We start from the raw sequence: 17,841 nt of genomic DNA, 5'->3' as shown, positions 1-17,841 counted from the left end.
GCGTTGACGAGGGTCTCCATGAGATCTTCAAACTGGAGCTTCTTCGTATTTGCCACCTGGAGTTCCTTCAACTTGTCTTCTCTTGCTTCTTTACAATGGACTCGGACGAGTGAAAGGGTCACATCGGCTCCGCATTGCGCAACAGACTTCTTCCACGCCTGCACCCTGTCGGGAATCTGGCCCAAGCGGCTCATTACAGACTCCAAATCAGTCTGGAAAGTGTCTTCAGGCCACTGCTCCTTGTCAATCTTCCCCACTACAGCTCGCAGTCGGGCAATGTACCCCTGGACCTTCAAGAGGCGAGCATTGAGACGAAACATATCTACAACAATGGCATCTGGAACAAGTGACTTGGAGGGGTCCAGATACAGCTCCACCTCTTCGGTCTCCTTTTCAAAATCCAGGCAGAATTCTGTGCGAGGGAAAAATGAAAAGTCAGTCACAATTCATTCGGTAAAGTTCACAACGATTCACTTGGTAAAGGAAGCATACCAGTAAGCGTCGCAAGCATCTTGGTCAGGAAGTCCTTTAGAAACTTTTCCATGGCATTCCCCCTTTTCGCCATTTGTTCAAGCTTTTTCCCCATTCGAGTCATTCTTTCTTCAACTTTGCATTTTGTTCTTCCAACTTACCGACATCCAAGAGCTTCTTCTCAGTAGCCTCGGACATTTCCTTAACTTCTGTGAGGACTTTGCCCTTATCATCGAGTGCTTTCTTCAAGGCATCAAAGTCATTGGTCTTCACCTCCAGATCTAGCTGAAGTTGGTTCTTCTCTGATTCCAAGTTGGCATACTTAGATCCAATCTCACAGTATTTCTCAAAAACATCAAAGAAATAGTTTAGTCGACAATAGTATTTTTCCGCTTCCGAGTGGAGAAATACAGTTCAGTCGACAAAATGGCGGCCCGCCGCACCCACCCAAGTTCTTAAGACTAATGCCCTTTGTAAACGATCGACATTAGTCTCGGGGACTACACCTAGTGGGTGCACTTAGCGTGCCCCCACTGGATATAAACCACTCGACCAGGACTGTCCTCGCCGAGCCACAAAAAAGAAACATAGCTTGTTTTCCAATTAGCCCCCCACTGATGCAAGCACTCGACAACGGTTTCGGGGACTACACCAAGTGGGTGCACTCAGCGTGCCCCCACTGGATACAAAACCGCCCGACCAGGTTCCGCCTGGCCGAGTCAAAAATAGAATAAATCTTCAAATTAGACCCCTGCCGATGCAAGTATTCGACAACGGTCTCGGGGACTACACCCAGTGGGTTCAATCAGCATGCCCCCATTGTATTAGAGACAAACAACCACACAACATGCCCCAGTGGGTGTAAAAGCAAGATTGACAAGACTCAATCGGAAATCAAGATTGACAAGACTCAATCGGAAATCAACTTACAATTGCACTTACTCGGTTGTTCACTTGAAGCACCAAACCGACATCGTATGCTAACTTACTAGCCTCATACGCCTCTCTAGTATGTTGCATCATCAATCCGGCTTGAACCATAGCTTCATTCCCGGCTCCAGTTTGATCTTCTGAGACATGTTGCATAGAATATGCAAGCATTTAAGGAGTCGATATGGCAGCAGTGGTGACAAGAGTTACCGGAGGAGGTGCAGTCGGCACAGTTGTCATAATAGTTGAACTAGTCGGAGGAGCTATAATCACAGTAGTCGAACTGGTTGGAGGAACACTCGACATGGGTGCTGCTGGCATGGCCTGAGTTTGTTCGGTAGCCGTATGTTGCGGTTCTCGCTCATCTTCCAAGAGGATGATGTATGTGGTTGTCAATCGACAGTGTCGGTTAGTTCAGTCGACGGATTCAATCTAGAAAACAGAGTAAAACAAAGACTTATCATACCTTGTTGAGAAGCAGGCGTGTCCACTGCGTCCAAGTCCATGGGATCTTCTTCATCCCCAACAGACGTCGTCACCGAGGTAGCAGCTCTGGCAAGTAAATTTCACTCGGTCGTCAGAGACACAGAAAGTCAGAATGACAAAACAAAGAAAGAGACGAATACTCACGTCGAAGCAACTGGCACATCAATCCTCATTCGGGGCAGGGCTTTCCAAGGCTTAGGAACATCAGGCTTGGGTTGTTTGGCGGCTTTTTCTGCAGAGTTAGTCGCAATAGCTCCGTCGCGCTTCACGTTCCTGCTGATGGATTCTAAGGTCTTGCTTGGAGTAGCTGTTGGATCATGCTGGTGCTTGGACTGTGATTCGGGGTGTGAAGGAGACTGATTTTCTTCCTCGCTATCACCCGAGTCATCTTCGCTCTCCTCACTGTCATCAGCATAGTCGCTCTCAACACTGTCTCCTTCACTTTCCCCTCCGATCTTGAACTGGTCCCCATTGGGAACGGGAGAATACAGGTTCGTCCACTCCTAGCAGGAACAAAAGAAACATAATCAGTCGTCCAAAGATCGAGTCATTTGACAAAGACATGAAAGTAATCATAAAGGATATAACGCACCAGGTTCTGTGGTTTGTTCTCAGCAGAGTAAGGTGCGACCCGCTTGGCTCCTAAGGGATTATGGCAGGGTCCAGTGATGCTCTTAAGCCACTGGGCTACAGTTTCTTCCTAAACCTCCTCCGGGCGTGACCGAGTGGAGTCCTCAGGGCCCGAGTAGTGCCACATGGCGTGATCCCTCGCCTGAAGAGGCTGGATACGCTGACAAAGGAATGTATAAAGCAGATCCATTCCTGTCACTCCACCACAGACCAATTTAACCACCTCATTTACCAACATCCCTACATCAGTTTTCTCATCTTCAAACACATTTCTCGTCCTAGGAGCAGTCGGTCGCTCCAAGGTGAAAGGAGGAAGGCTAGTCGACATGTTCGGAGACGCAATGTCATTGCAATAGAACCATGTCCACTGCCAGTTACGGATTGACTCAGGTAGGGTCATTTTGGGATACATACACCTACTCCTTTTTGTTGGAAATATGCCCTAGAGGCAATAATAAAATGGTTATTATCATATTTCCTTGTTCATGATAATCGTCTATTGTTCATGCTATAATTGTATTAACAGGAAACAGTAATACATGTGTGCATAAATAGATCACAATGTGTCCCTAGCAAGCCTCTAGTTGGCTAGCTCGTTAGTCAATAGATGATCATGGTTTCCTGATCATGGGCATTAGATGTCATTGATAATGGGATCACATCATTGGGAGAATGATGTGATGGACAAGACCCAATCCTAAGCATAGCACTAGATCGTATTGTTTGTATGCTAAAGCTTTTCTAATGTCAAGTGCCTTTTCCTTCGACCGTGAGATTGTGCAACTCCCGGATACTGTAGGAGCGCTCTGGGTGTATTAAACGTCACAACATAACTGGGTGACTGTAAATGTGCACTACGGGTATCTCTGAAAGTGTCTGTTTGGTTGGTACGAATCGAGATCGGGATTTGTCACTCCGTGTGACGGAGAGGTATCTCTGGGCCCACTCGGTAGAACATCATCATGATCTCAATGTGACTAAGGAGTTGGTCACACGATGACGTGCTACGGAACGAGTAAAGAGACTTACTGGTAACGAGATTGAACAAGCTATAGGTATACCGACGATCAAATCTCGGGCAAGTTCTATACCGACATACAAAGGGAATCGTATACGGGATTGATTGAATCCTTGACATCATGGTTCATCTGATGACATCATCGTGGAGCAAGTGGGAGCCACCATGGGTATCCAGACCCCGCTGATGGTTATTGGCCGGAGAGGTGTCTCGGTCATGTCTGCCTCTCTCCCGAACCCGTAGGGTCTACACACTTAAGGTTCGATGACGCTAGGATTATAGGGAATTGATATACGAGGTTACCGAAAGTTGTTCGGAGTCCTAGATGAGATCTCGGACGTCACGAGGAGCTCCGGAATGGTCCGGAGGTAAAGATTGATATATATGATGGATGGGTTCAGACGCTGGAAGTGTTTCGGGCGTCACCGGTAACATACCGGAACCACCGGGACCACCGGAGGTGACCCCCGGGGTCCACCGAAGGGGGGCAACGACCCCAAGAGGCTAGATGGGCCAAGTGCAGGAGGGAACCAGCCCCTAGGTGGGCTGGTGCGCCTCCCACACCCAGCCCAATGTGCAAGTGGTGGGGAGAGGGGGCAACCCTAGGCGCAGGTGGGCCTTAGGCCCACCAGGTGGTGCGCCACCCCCTCCCACCCTAGCCGCCACCCCCCTCTCCCATATGGTGGCCGCCGGCCCCTAGGGAGGGAACCCTAGGGGTGGCGCAGCCCTCCCCTCTCCTCCTATAAATAGAGAGGGATTTTGGCCCTTGGGAGACAGACTTCTCCCTGTCCCTCGGCGCAGCCCTGCCCTTCCTCCTCCTCTATGCCGGTGCTTGGCGAAGCCCTGCCGGGAGACCTCGTCTCTCCATCGACACCACGCCGTTGTGCTGCTGGAGTTCTTCCCCTACCTCTCCCTCCTCCTTGCTGGATCAAGGTGCGGGAGACGTCACCGGGCTGCATGTGTGTTGAACGCGGAGGTGCCGTAGTTCAGCACTAGATCGGAATCACACCGCGATCTCAATCGCCGCGAGTACGACTCCATCAACCGCGTTCTAGTAACGCTTCCGCTTAGAGATCTTCGAAGGTATGAAGATGCTCTTACCCCTCTCTTGTTGCTGGTGTATCCGTAGGAAGTTTGGAATATTCGTAGGAAAATTTTGAATATATGCTACGTTACCCAACAGTGGCATCCGAGCCAGGTTTTCTATGCGTAGATTCTATGCACAAGTAGAATACAAAAGTTGTGGGCGATGATTTGTCAATTTGCTTGCCGCTACTAGTCTTATTCTTTTCCGGCGGTATTGTGGGATGAAGCGGCCCGCACCGACTTTACACGTACGCTTACGTGAGACTGGTTCCACCGACAAACATGCACACCGTGCATAAAGGTGGCTAGCGGGTGTCTGTCTCTCCTACTCTAGTCGGATTGGATTTGATGAAAAGGGTCCTTATGAAGGGTAAATAGCTTTGGCATGTCATCGTTGTGGCTGTCACGTAGGTAAGAAAGCGTTCTTGCTTGAAACCCAAATCAGCCACGTAAAACTTGCAACAACAATTAGAGGACGTCTAACTTGTTTTTGCAGGATTTGACATGTGATGTGATATGGCCAAAGTTGTGATGTTGCATGTATGATGAATGAGATGATCATGTTATTGTAATAGGTTTCACGACTTGCATGTCGATGAGTATGACAACCGGCAGGAGCCATAGGAGTTGTCTTAATTTATTGTATGAGATGCAACGCCATGTGCTTACTACTTTTACTTCATTGCTAACGGTTAGCTATAGTAGTAGTGATAGTAGTAGTTGGCGTGACGACTTCATGGAGACACGATGATGGAGATCATGGTGTCACGTCGGTGACGATGATGATCATGCGATGTCTGAAGATGGAGATCGAAAGAGCAAAGATGATAATGGCCATATCATGTCACTATATGATTGCATTGTGATGTTTATCATGTTTTTCATCTTATTGCTTAGAACGACGATAGCATAATAAGATGATCCCTCTTAAAATTTCGAGAACGTGTTCCCCTAAGTGTGCACCATTGCGAAGGATCGTTGTCTCGAAGCACCACGTGATGATCGGGTGTGATAGATTCTAACGTTCGCATACAACGGGTGTAAGCCAGATTTACACACGTGAAACACCTAGGTTGACTCGACGAGCTTAGCATGTACAGACATGACCTCGAATACAAGAGACCGAAAGGTCGAACATGAGTCGTATGGTTGAATACGATCAGCATGAAGTTGCTCACCATGGTGACTAGTCCGTCTCACGTGATGATCGGACACGGGTTAGTCAACATGGATCATGTATCACTTAGATGACTAGAGGGATGTTGATTTAAGTGGGAGTTCATACTTAATTTGATTAAATGAACTTAATTGTCATGAACTTAGTCTAAAAGTTGTCTTTATAAATATTGTAGATGGCCAACGTCAACCTCGATTTCAACGCATTCCTAGAGAAAAACAAGCTGAAAGATGATGGTAGCAACTATGCGGACTGGGTTCGCAACTTCAAGCTCATCCTTGAAGCAGCTAAAAAGGCTTATGTCCTTGATGCACCGCTAGGTGACCCTCCCACTCCCGTAGCAGCCCAGGACATTCTGAACGTCTGGCAAACGCAGAGTGATGACTACTCTCTGGTTAGGTGTGGCATGTTATACAGTTTGGAAACGAGGATCCAAAGGCGTTTTGAGCAACACGGAGCATATGAGATGTTCCAGGAGCTGAAGCTAGTTTTTCAAGCTCATGCCCGTGTCGAGAGATATGAAGTCTCTGACAAGTTCTTTAGCTGTAAGATGGAGGAGAACAGTTCTGTCAGTGAGCACATACTCAAAATGTCTGGGTTACACGGTCGTCTGACTTCACTTGGAGTCGAACTTCCGGATGATGCTATAATTGACAGAATCCTCCAGTCTCTCCCACCAAGCTACAAAGGCTTTGTGCTTAACTACAACATGCAAGGGATGGAGAAGACCATTCCCGAGTTGTACTCGATGCTGAAGTCTGCAGAAGTAGAAATCAAGAAAGAGCATCAAGTGTTGATGGTCAACAAGACCACTAGTTTCAAGAAGGGCAAGGGTAAGAAGAACTTCAAGAAAGACGGCAAAGCTGTTGCCATGCCCGGTAAGCCAGATGCCAGGAAGAAGAAAAAGAATGGACCCAAGCCTGAGACTGAGTGTTTCTATTGCAAGGGAAAAGGTCACTGGAAGCGGAACTGCCCCAAATACTTAGCGGACAAGAAGGCTGGCAACGTTAAAGGTATATGTGATATACATGTTATTGATGTGTACCTTACCAGTGCTCGTAGTAGCTCCTGGGTATCTTATACCGGTGTTGTTGCTCACATTTGCAACTCAAAGCAGGAACTGCGGAATAAGCGGAGACTGGCCAAGGACGAGGTGACGATGCGCGTCGGGAATGGTTCCAAGGTCGATGTGATCGCCGTCGGCACGCTACCTCTACATCTACCGTCGGGATTAGTTTTAAACCTTAATAATTGTTATTTAGTACCAGCTTTAAGCATGAACATTGTATCAGGGTCTTTCTTAATGCGAGACGGCTACTCATTTAAGTCAGAGAATAATGGTTGTTCTATTTATATGAGTGATATGTTTTATGGTCATGCCCCGCTGGTAAATGGTTTATTCTTGATGAATCTTGATCTTGATGTTACGCATATTCATAGTGTGAGTACCAAAAGATGTAAAGTTGATAATGATAGTCCCACATACTTGTGGCACTGCCGCCTTGGTCATATCGGCGTTAAGCGCATGAAGAAGCTCCATACTGATGGACTATTAGAGTCTCTTGACTTTGAATCATTTGACACATGCGAACCGTGCCTCATGGGCAAGATGACTAAGAATCCATTCTCAGGAATAATGGAGAGAGCAACCGACTTATTGGAAATAATACATACTGATGTGTGTGGTCCAATGAACGTTGAAGCTCGCGGTGGCTATCGTTATGTTCTCACTATCACCGATGATTTGAGTAGGTATGGGTATATCTACTTGATGAAGCACAAATCTGAGACATTTGAAAAGTTCAAGGAATTTCAGAGTGAGGTTGAGAATCAACGTGACAGAAAAATTAAATGTCTACGATCTGATCGTGGAGGAGAATATTTGAGTCATGAGTTTGGCACACACCTAAGGAAGTGTGGAATCGTTTCACAACTCACGGCGCCTGGCACACCTCAATGCAACGGAGTGTCTGAACGTCGTAATCGCACTTTATTAGATATGGTACGATCTATGATGTCTCTTACTGACTTACCGCTATCATTTTGGGGATACGCATTAGAAACTGCAACATTCACTTTAAATTGGCACCGTCTAAATCCGTTGAGACGACACCGTATGAACTATGGTTTGGCAAGAAACCTAAGTTGTCGTTTCTTAAAGTTTGGGGCTGCGATGCTTATGTGAAGAAACTTCAACCAGAAAATCTCGAACCCAAAGCGGAGAAATGCGTATTCATAGGATACCCTATGCAAACTATTGGGTATACCTTCTATCTTAGATCCGAAGGTAAAACCTTTGTTGCCAAGAACGGATCCTTTCTGGAGAAAGAGTTTCTCTCGAAAGAAGTAAGTGGGAGGAAGGTAGAACTTGATGAGGTAATTACACCCCCTCTCGAACAGGATAGCAGCGCAGAGAGGGAAGTTGTTTCTGTGGCGCCTACACCAACTGAAGAGGAAGTTAATGATGATGATCATGAAGCTTCGGATCAAGTTACTACTGAACCGCGAAGGTCCACAAGGGCATGCTCCGCACCAGAGTGGTACGGCAACCCTGTGATGGAAATCATGTTGTTAGACAACGGTGAACCTTCGAACTATGAAGAAGCGATGGCGGGCCCGGATTCCAACAAATGGCTTGAAGCTATGAAATCCGAGATAGGATCCATGTATGAGAACAAAGTATGGACTTTGGTGGACTTGCCCGATGACCACCGAGCCATAAAAAATAAATGGATCTTCAAGAAGAAGACTGATGCAAACGGTAATGTAACCGTTTATAAAGCTCCCTTGTCGCAAAGGGTTTTCGACAAATTTAAGGAGTTGACTACGAAGAGACTTTCGTTCCCGTAGCGAAGCTGAAATCAGTCCGAATCATGTTAGCAATTGCCACCTTTTATGATTATGAAATTTGGCAAATGGACGTCAAAACAACGTTCCTTAACGGGAACCTTAAGGAAGAGTTGTATATGATGCAACCAGAAGGTTTTGTCGACCCTAAAGGTGCTAACAAAGTGTGTAAGCTCCAGCGCTCCATCTATGGGCTGGTGCAAGCATCTCGGAGTTGGAACATTCGCTTTAATGAGGTGATTAAAGCGTTTGGGTTCATACAGGTTTCCGGCGAAGCCTGTGTGTACAAGAAAGTGAGTGGGAGCTCTGTAGCTTTCCTCATACTGTATATGGATGACATATTATTGATGGGGAATAATATAGAGATGTTGGAGAGCATAAAGGCCTATTTGAACAAGAGTTTTTCAATGAAGGACCTTGGAGAAGCTGCATACATATTAGGCATCAAGATCTATAGAGATAGATCGAGACGCCTCATAGGTCTTTCGCAAAGTACATACCTTGACAAGATATTGAAGAAGTTTAATATGGAGAACTCAAATAAAGGGTTCTTGCCAGTTCTGCAAGGTATGAGATTGAGTAAGACTCAGTCGCCGACCACGGCAGCAGATAGAGAGAAGATGAGTTCTGTCCCCTACGCATCAGCCGTGGGCTCTCTAATGTATGCCATGTTGTGTACCAGACCTGATATAAACCTTGCCATAAGCTTGGTAGGGAGGTACCAAAGTGATCCCGGTATGGAACACTGGGCAGCGGTCAAGAATATCCTTAAGTACCTGAAAAGGACTAAGGAAATGTTTCTCGTTTATGGAGGTGACGAAGAGCTCGTCGTAAAGGGTTATGTCGGCGCTAGTATTGACACAGATCCGAATGACTCTAAGTCACAGACCAGATACGTATATGTGTTGAATGGTGGGGCAGTGAGCTGGTGCAGCAGCAAGCAAGAAGTCGTGGCAGCATCTACATGTCAAGCGGAGTACATAGCTGCTTCAGAAGCGGCTCATGAAGGAATTTGGATGAAGGAGCTCATCATCGACCTTGGAGTGGTTCCAAGAATGTCGGGTCCAATGACACTCTTCTGTGATAACACTGGGGCCATTGCCATAGCCAAGGAGCCCAGGTTTCACCGGAAGACGAAGCACATCAAACGCCGCTACAACTCCATCTAGGACCATGTCCAGAGTGGAGTGATAGATATTTGTAAATTACACACGGATCTGAATATTGCAGACCCGTTGACTAAACCTCTTCCACGAGCAAAACATGATCAACACCATAATGCTATGGGTGTTCGATACATCACAATGTAACTAGATTATTGACTCTAGTGCAAGTGGGAGACTGTTGGAAATATGCCCTAGAGGCAATAATAAAATGGTTATTATCATATTTCCTTGTTCATGATAATTGTCTATTGTTCATGCTATAATTGTATTAACATGAAACAGTAATACATGTGTGAATAAATAGATCACAATGTGTCCCTAGCAAGCCTCTAGTTGGCTAGCTCGTTAGTCAATAAATGATCATGGTTTCCTGATCATGGGCATTAGATGTCATTGATAACGGGATCACATCATTGGGAGAATGATGTGATGGACAAGACCCAATCTTAAGCATAGCACTAGATCGTATTGTTCCTATGCTAAAGCTTTTCTAATGTCAAGTGTCTTTTCCTTCGACCGTGAGATTGTGCAACTCCCGGATACCGTAGGAGTTCTTTGGGTGTATCAAACGTCACAACATAACTGGGTGACTATAAAGGTGCACTACGAGTAGCTCTAAAAGTGTCTGTTGGGTTCGTACGAATCGAGATCGGGATTTGTCACTCTGTGTGACGGAGAGGTATCTCTGGGCCCACTCGGTAGAACATCATCATGAGCTCAATGTGACTAAGGAGTTAGTCACACGATGACGTGCTATGGAACGAGTAAAGAGACTTACCGGTAACGAGATTGAACAAGGTATAGGTATACCGACGATCGAATCTCGGGCAGGTTCTATACCGATAGACAAAGGGAATCGTATACGGGATTGGTTGAATGCTTGACATCGTGGTTCATCCGATGAGATCATCGTGGAGCAAGTGGGAGCCACCATCGGTATCCAGACCCCGCTGATGGTAATTGGCCGGAGAGGTGTCTCGGTCATGTCTGCCTGTCTCCCGAACCTGTAGGGTCTACACACTAAAGGTTCGATGACACTAGGGTTATAGGGAATCGTTATATGAGGTTACAGAAAGTTGTTCGGAGTCCCGGATGAGATCCCGGACATGATGAGGAGCTCCGGAATGGTCCGGAGGTAAAGATTGATATATAGGATGGATGGGTTCGGACGTCGGAAGTGTTTCGGGCGTCACCGTAACATACAGGGACCACCGGGACCACCGGAGGTGGCCCCGGGGGTCCACTAAAGGGGGGCAACGACCCCAAGAGGCTAGATGGGCCAAGTGCGGGAGGGAACCAGCCCCTTGGTGGGCTGGTGCGCGTCCCACACCCAGCCCAATGCGCAAGTGGTGGGGAGAGCGGGCAACCCTAGGCGCAGGTGAGCCTTAGGCCCACCAGGCGGTGCGCCACCCCCTCCCACCCTAGCCGCCGCCCCCCTCTCCCATCTGGTGGCCACCAACCCCTAGGGAGGGAACCCTAGGGGTGGCGCAGCCCTCCCCCCTCCTCCTATAAATAGAGAGGGATTTTGGCCCTTGGGAGACAGACTTCTCCCTCTCCTTCGGCGCAGCCCTGCCCTTCCTCCTCCTCCTCTCTGCCGGTGCTTGGCGAAGCCCTGCCGGGAGACCTCGTCTCTCCAACGACACCACGCCGTCGTGCTGCTGGAGTTCTTCCCCAACCTCTCCCTCCTCCTTGCTGGATCAAGGTGCGGGAGACGTCACCGGGCTGCACGTGTGTTGAACGCGGAGGTGTCGTAGTTCGGCACTAGATCGGAATCACACCGCGATCTGAATCGCCGCGAGTACGACTCCATCAACCGCGTTCTAGTAACGCTTCCGCTTAGCGATCTTCAAAGGTATGAAGATGCTCTTACCCCTCTCTCGTTGCTGGTCTCTCCATAGGAAGATCTGAATATGTGTAGGAAAATTTTGAATTTATGCTACGTTACCCAACACTTTTTTGGATCCCCAGACCACCACATAACTGGATGACGTGTGTCGTACTGTCACTCTGCTTTCTTCACCGCTTGGGAGCGCATAGAGAAGATGTGTTTGAACAGTCCCAAGTGGGGAGGACAACCCCGGAAGCATTCGCATAGCGTGACACATGCAGAGAGGTACGCGATGGAGTTGGGAGGAAGATGATGAAGTTGTGCACCGAAATAATACAAAAGGCCGCAGATGAAAGGATGAGGGGGCAGAGAGAAACCTCGCTCAATATGAGTTAGGAGAAGGACCCGTTCCCCTTCGCGAGGTTCCGGCTCGAGCTCTCCTTCTAGCAGCCTCCAAGAATTGTCGGCCACCATCCCATGCTCCACAAGCTCCAGAACGTCCTCATTCCGGACAGTGGACTGGAGAAAATCTCCGTGGCTCCACCCCTGCGGCAGCGCAGATCGGCTGCCTGGCTTCCTCGTTTTCCCACCCTTCTTGGCGCATTCGAGATGAGTCGTCTTGCCCTTCGTCATTGCTGCAGGGGCGAAGATGAACCATAGAAGCACCTACGAGACGGAGGTGGAGAGGAAGCAGAGAAGAATCAGAGGGAGATACTGTTTCAACCCTAACGCTGGCCAGATTTATAATCGTCCGAATGAGTCACTGACTCGTTGTCCCCCGATCTCTGTCTATCCCGATAACAGAGGAGATATGATACATGGCGATAATGACGACGCGATAACCGGCGCATCGTTGCCCCACTTGCCCTGGTTGTTGCGCCATCATCGCGCAACGCACGAAACCCGAAATTTCGAATCCCGTGAAATCCGGACCTGATGAAGTGATCCGTCACATCTCAACATCTCGCCAGCCACTCGGATCAACTTCAAGTGCTTAAATTCACTCGGACATGCTTCGCAACAGAATCGATCAAGGTGAATGACGAAGACTTGAGTCAACACGAAGTTCTATCAAGCCCGGAATTATGTTCAAGATCAGTATGATTTGATAGAATCCGCATCGACCCCTTCCTCACTCAAACCCGGTCCATTCGGGGGCTAATGATGGGGATATGTACCTAGGGTAGAGTCATAGGCCTGACCTAGACGTCCTACCCAGGGGTACCTCATTAAAGACTTGATGGCACGAAGAAGATTCTGACTGGATAGCCATGGTCGTTCAGTAACCAGTCACTCGGAAGATGTTCCCCTTCACTCGACAACCAACTTCCACTCGGAAGAAACCAGTTGACGCAGAATACCAGAAGCCGCTCCAGGGAGGCCAGCAGGCGAGCGTTCGGCTGATCATCATGAATCGCATTAATTACATACATACGTTATCGGTAACGTACACCTTTAGACTCTATTGATCAAATGCTTAGATGCTGAGGCCTTGATGAGGGGTAGCGCACTCTATATAAGCCACCCCTCCACTCTGGCACAAGGGTTTGCACCCCCTGTAACACACATTCCACACCGCAAGAGCTCCCGAGCACTGAGACGTAGGGTTGTTACCTCTAGGAGAGGGGCCTGAACTCATACATCTTGCGTACAAGCTTGCCGTAGCTAGGACTCTACCCTCTCCATTCATACCCTAGACCTCTACTGTAAGGTTCATTCCCACGACAGCGCTTAACTCCATGGTCGTGAACATAGAACTGCATGGCATTGCCGGATGCGGTGCAACCACATGCATATGGTGCCCCAAACATGGAGGGATACTAATAGAGCGTGCACGCATGGACACGAGCAGATCGCACCGCAGCCGCCTCACCTGGCCACCTCATGCGTAGTGTAGTTCCCGATGGTGCATACAGGACGGCCGTTTGTTATGTAATAAAATGCAAACGCTTTTTTATTATTAAACGTTTGTGTACTTTTCATTTCTCCCTGCTGTGTCCAATCTTGTTACCTCATTGCCACCCGAGTATTAGAGTGCATGCTTCGGGAGCATGCACGCGTTTCTTTTGGACTTCCCGTTCCCGCGCAACCGCGCAGGTTCCCGTGCAAGCTTCCTGCCAGGCTCGCAAAATCCAATAAACCACCAATGCCTGCCCTCCTGCTTTATAAATTCTCACGATCGGCATGTGCACAACGATTCATCCCCTCTCTCCCCATATCTTCTGTAATTTGCTGCTCCACAAGTCACCAATGGCACCCGTCCGTCGTTGTCGCCTCGCCACTCTACCAGAGGACAACTCCAGCTAGGAGGTTGCACCGCATCTGTGGCGAAGTTCCTGGAAGCATGTCGTGCACGTGGCACCTTTGTTGGGTGTGTGCTACGGCGACAGAAATCCTTCTGTCATCTCTTGAGCTTGCGTTGGTTTTTCCCTTGAAGAGGAAAGGGCGATGCAACACAGGAGCAGTAAGTATTTCCCTCAGTTTGAGAACCAAGGTATCAATCCAGTAGGAGAATCACGCCAAGTCCAGAGTACCTGCGCAAACACAAAAGATCTTGCACCCAACGTTATAAAGGGGTTGTCAATCCCTTCAAGATTGATTGCAAAGTGAGATCTGAAGGCGGAAAGTGCAATGAAGTAAAAATGTAAGGCTGAAAATATGGTGCACGTCCGAGACAAGTAGACCGATACTTTCTGCATCTACTACAATAACTCCACACATCGATCGCTATCCAGCATGCATCTAGTGTATTGAGTTCATGACGAACAGAGTAACACTTTAAGCAAGATGACATGATGTAGAGGGATAAACTCAAACCAATGATGAAAACCCATCTTTTTACCCTTGATGGCAACAACATGATTCGTGCCTCGCTACCCCTTCTGTCACTGGGTGAGGTTACCGCACAGTATGAACTCAAAACCAAGCACTTCTCGCATTGCAAGAATCATAGATCAAGTTGGCCAAACAAAACCCACAACTCGAAGAGAATTACAAGGATATGAAATCATGCATATAAGAGATCAGAAGAAACTCAAATAAGATTCATAGATAATCTGATCATAAATCCACAATTCATCGGATCTCGACAAACACACCGCAAAAGAAGATTACATCGGATAGATCTCCATAAAGATCATGGAGAACTTTGTATTGAAGATTCAAGAGAGAGAAGCAGCCATCTAGCTACTAGCTATGGACTCGAAGGTCTATGGTGAACTACTCACGCATCATCAGAAGGTCATGGTGTTGATGAAGAAGCCCTCCGTATCCGAATCCCCCTCTGACAGGGCACCATAACGTGCCCAGATGGGATCTTGCATAGATAGAAGCTTGCGGCGGCTGAAAATTATTTTTGTGCATCTCCTCGTCAGTTTTGGAATTTTTCTAGATTTATAGGCGGAAGAGGTAGTGTAGACGAGCCACATGGGGCCCACAAGCCTGCTAGGCACGGGCCCCCTGGCCGCGCCTAGGGGGCTTGTGGGGTCCCCTGCTGGCCCGTGCCTTGGTTCTCAAGTCTGGTGCGTATCTTCTGTTCCGAAAAAAATCTTCTCGAAAGTTTTATTCCGTTTGGACACCATTTAAAATCCTCCTCTGAAAAGGGTCAAAAACACGGAAAAAACATGAGCTGGCACTTGGCACTGAGTTAATAAGTTAGTCCCAAAAAAGATATAAAAGGCATACAAAACATCCAATGGTTGAAAAGATAATATCATGGAACCATAAAAAATTATAGATACGTTGGAGACGTATCAAGCATCCCCAAGCTTAACTCCTGCTCATCCTCGAGTAGGGAAGTGATAAAGACTGAATTTTTGATGTGGAATCCTACCTAGCATAGTTGTCCTTTGTAACTTCTTTCATGTGACATGAATGTTCAGATCCGTAAGATTCAAAACAATAGTTTGCTATTGACATGAAAACAATAATACTTCAAGCAAACTAGCAAGGTAATCATGAACTTTTGAAATAACAAGGCCAAAGAAAGTTATCCCTACAAAATCGTATAGTCTGGCTATGCTGCATCATCCCCACACAACTAATTTAAATCATGCACAACCCCGGTATTGGCCAAGTAATTGTTTTTGCACCCTTACTTTCTCAAACCTTTTTCAACTATCACGCAATACATGAGCGTGAGCCATGGATATTGCACTATAGGTGGAATAGAGTGTGGCGGTGGTTGTGAGACAAAAAGGAGGAGATGGTCACATTGACTCGGCGTATTAAAGGGCTATGGAGATGCCCATTAATAGATATAAATGTGAATGAGTAGGGATTGCCATACAAAGGATGCACTAGAGTCATAAGTATGTGAAAGCTCAAAAGGAGGGTGTGCACCCAAGTTGCTTGCTCATGAAGACCTAGGGCAATTTGAGGAAGCCCATCCTTGGAATATACAAGCCAAGTTATATAATGAAAATTGCCACTAGCATATGGTGGTGACAAAACGAGAGGTTCTCAATCATGAAGAACATGGTGCTATTATGAAGCACAAGTGTGGAAAAAGATAGTAGTATTGTCCCTTCTCTCTTTTTCTCTCTTTTTTTTATTTGGGCTCTTTGGCCACTTTTTTTATGTGGGCAACTTTGGCCTCTTTTTTTTATTTACTCACATGGGACAATGCTCTAATAATGACGATCATCACACTTTTATTTACTCACAACTAAAAGCTTAGAACGATGATGACTCTATAGGAAATGCCTCCGGCAGTGTACTAGGATGTGCAACAATCTAGCTTGGCGTATGACGTTGAAACATCTTGCTAGCTATCTTACGATCATGCAATGGAAATATGAGAGTGACGGCACTAGTCATGAGATGGAACGGTGGGAGTTGCATGGCAATATATCTCGGAATGGCTATGAAAATGCCATAGTAGGTAGGTATGGTGGCTGTTTTGAGGAAGGCATATGGTGCGTTTGTGCACCGGCGAAAATTGCGCGGTACTAGAGAGGCTAGCAATGGTGGAAGGTGAAAGTGCATCAATACCATGGACTCACATTAGTCATGAACAACTCACATACTTATTGCGGAAGTTTTTATTAGTAATCGCAACAAAGTGCTAAACGCATACTCCTAGGGGAAGGGTTGGTAGGTGTTAACCATCGCGCGATCCCGACCGCAACACAAAGGATGACAATCATTAGATCAATTATGCTCGGACTTCCTAACATAGCGGTTCACCATACGTGCATGTTACGGGAATCACTAACTTCAACACAAGTATTTCTAGATTCACAACACCCTACTAACATAACTCTTAATATTACCAAATCCACGTCTCAAAACTAATTGAGAGGAATCAAACTTTTCTTTCTACTCAATGCACATGAAGATGGAAGTTTTTTGTATCCTCTTTGGGTACCTATCACCTTTGGGACTACTTTCATAGCACAAGCCAACTACCAAGTCACGCACCGCCGTGCTCTAAAAGATCTAAGTGAAGCACATAGAGCAAAATTATGTAGCTCAATAGATATAAGTGAAGCACAATGAGCATTCTAGCAAATTCACAATGAGTGCATGTCTCTCTCAAAAGGTGTGCAGCAAGGATGATTGTGACACAACAAAAAGAAAAGACTCCTACGATACAAGACGCTCCAAGCAAAACACATATCATGTGGTGAATAAAAATATAGCTCCAAGTAATGTTACCAATGGATTGAAGGCGAAAGAGGGGATGCCTTCCCGGGGCATCCCCAAGCTTAGGCTTTTTGGTGTCCTTGAATTTGGCTTGGGATGCCTTGGGCATCCCCAAGCTTGAGATCTTTCCACTCTTTATCCCTTTGTCCATGAGAACATCACCCAAAACTTGAAAACTTCACAACAGAAAACTTAAACAGAAACTCGTGATATCATTAGCACTAGAAAACAAACTACCACCTCTTTAGGTACTGTAGCAAACTTGAATTCTATTCATATTGGTGTTAGATTACTATATTCTCACTTTTCCAAGGCTAGTACCCCCCGATACTATCCATAGTTTCATCAAAACAAGCAACCAACTCAACAAAAACAGAATCTGTCAAAACAGACCAGTCTGTAGCAATATGTATACTTCGTATACTTCTGGTACCTCAAAAATTCTGAAACATTACGACTTCCTGGGAAAAAGGCATATTAACCAGAAGCAAAAAGAATAAACCCAAAATCTCTCTCTGAATAAAAATTCATAATAATCTCGTGAGCAAAAAGTTTC

The sequence above is a fragment of the Hordeum vulgare genome, chromosome 6H (genome assembly GCF_904849725.1).
Source record: "Hordeum vulgare subsp. vulgare chromosome 6H, MorexV3_pseudomolecules_assembly, whole genome shotgun sequence".
NCBI classification, from domain to species: Eukaryota; Viridiplantae; Streptophyta; class Magnoliopsida; order Poales; family Poaceae; genus Hordeum; species Hordeum vulgare.
The sequence above is the reverse complement of the archived record's forward strand: the minus strand, read 5'-3'. Positions refer to the sequence as shown.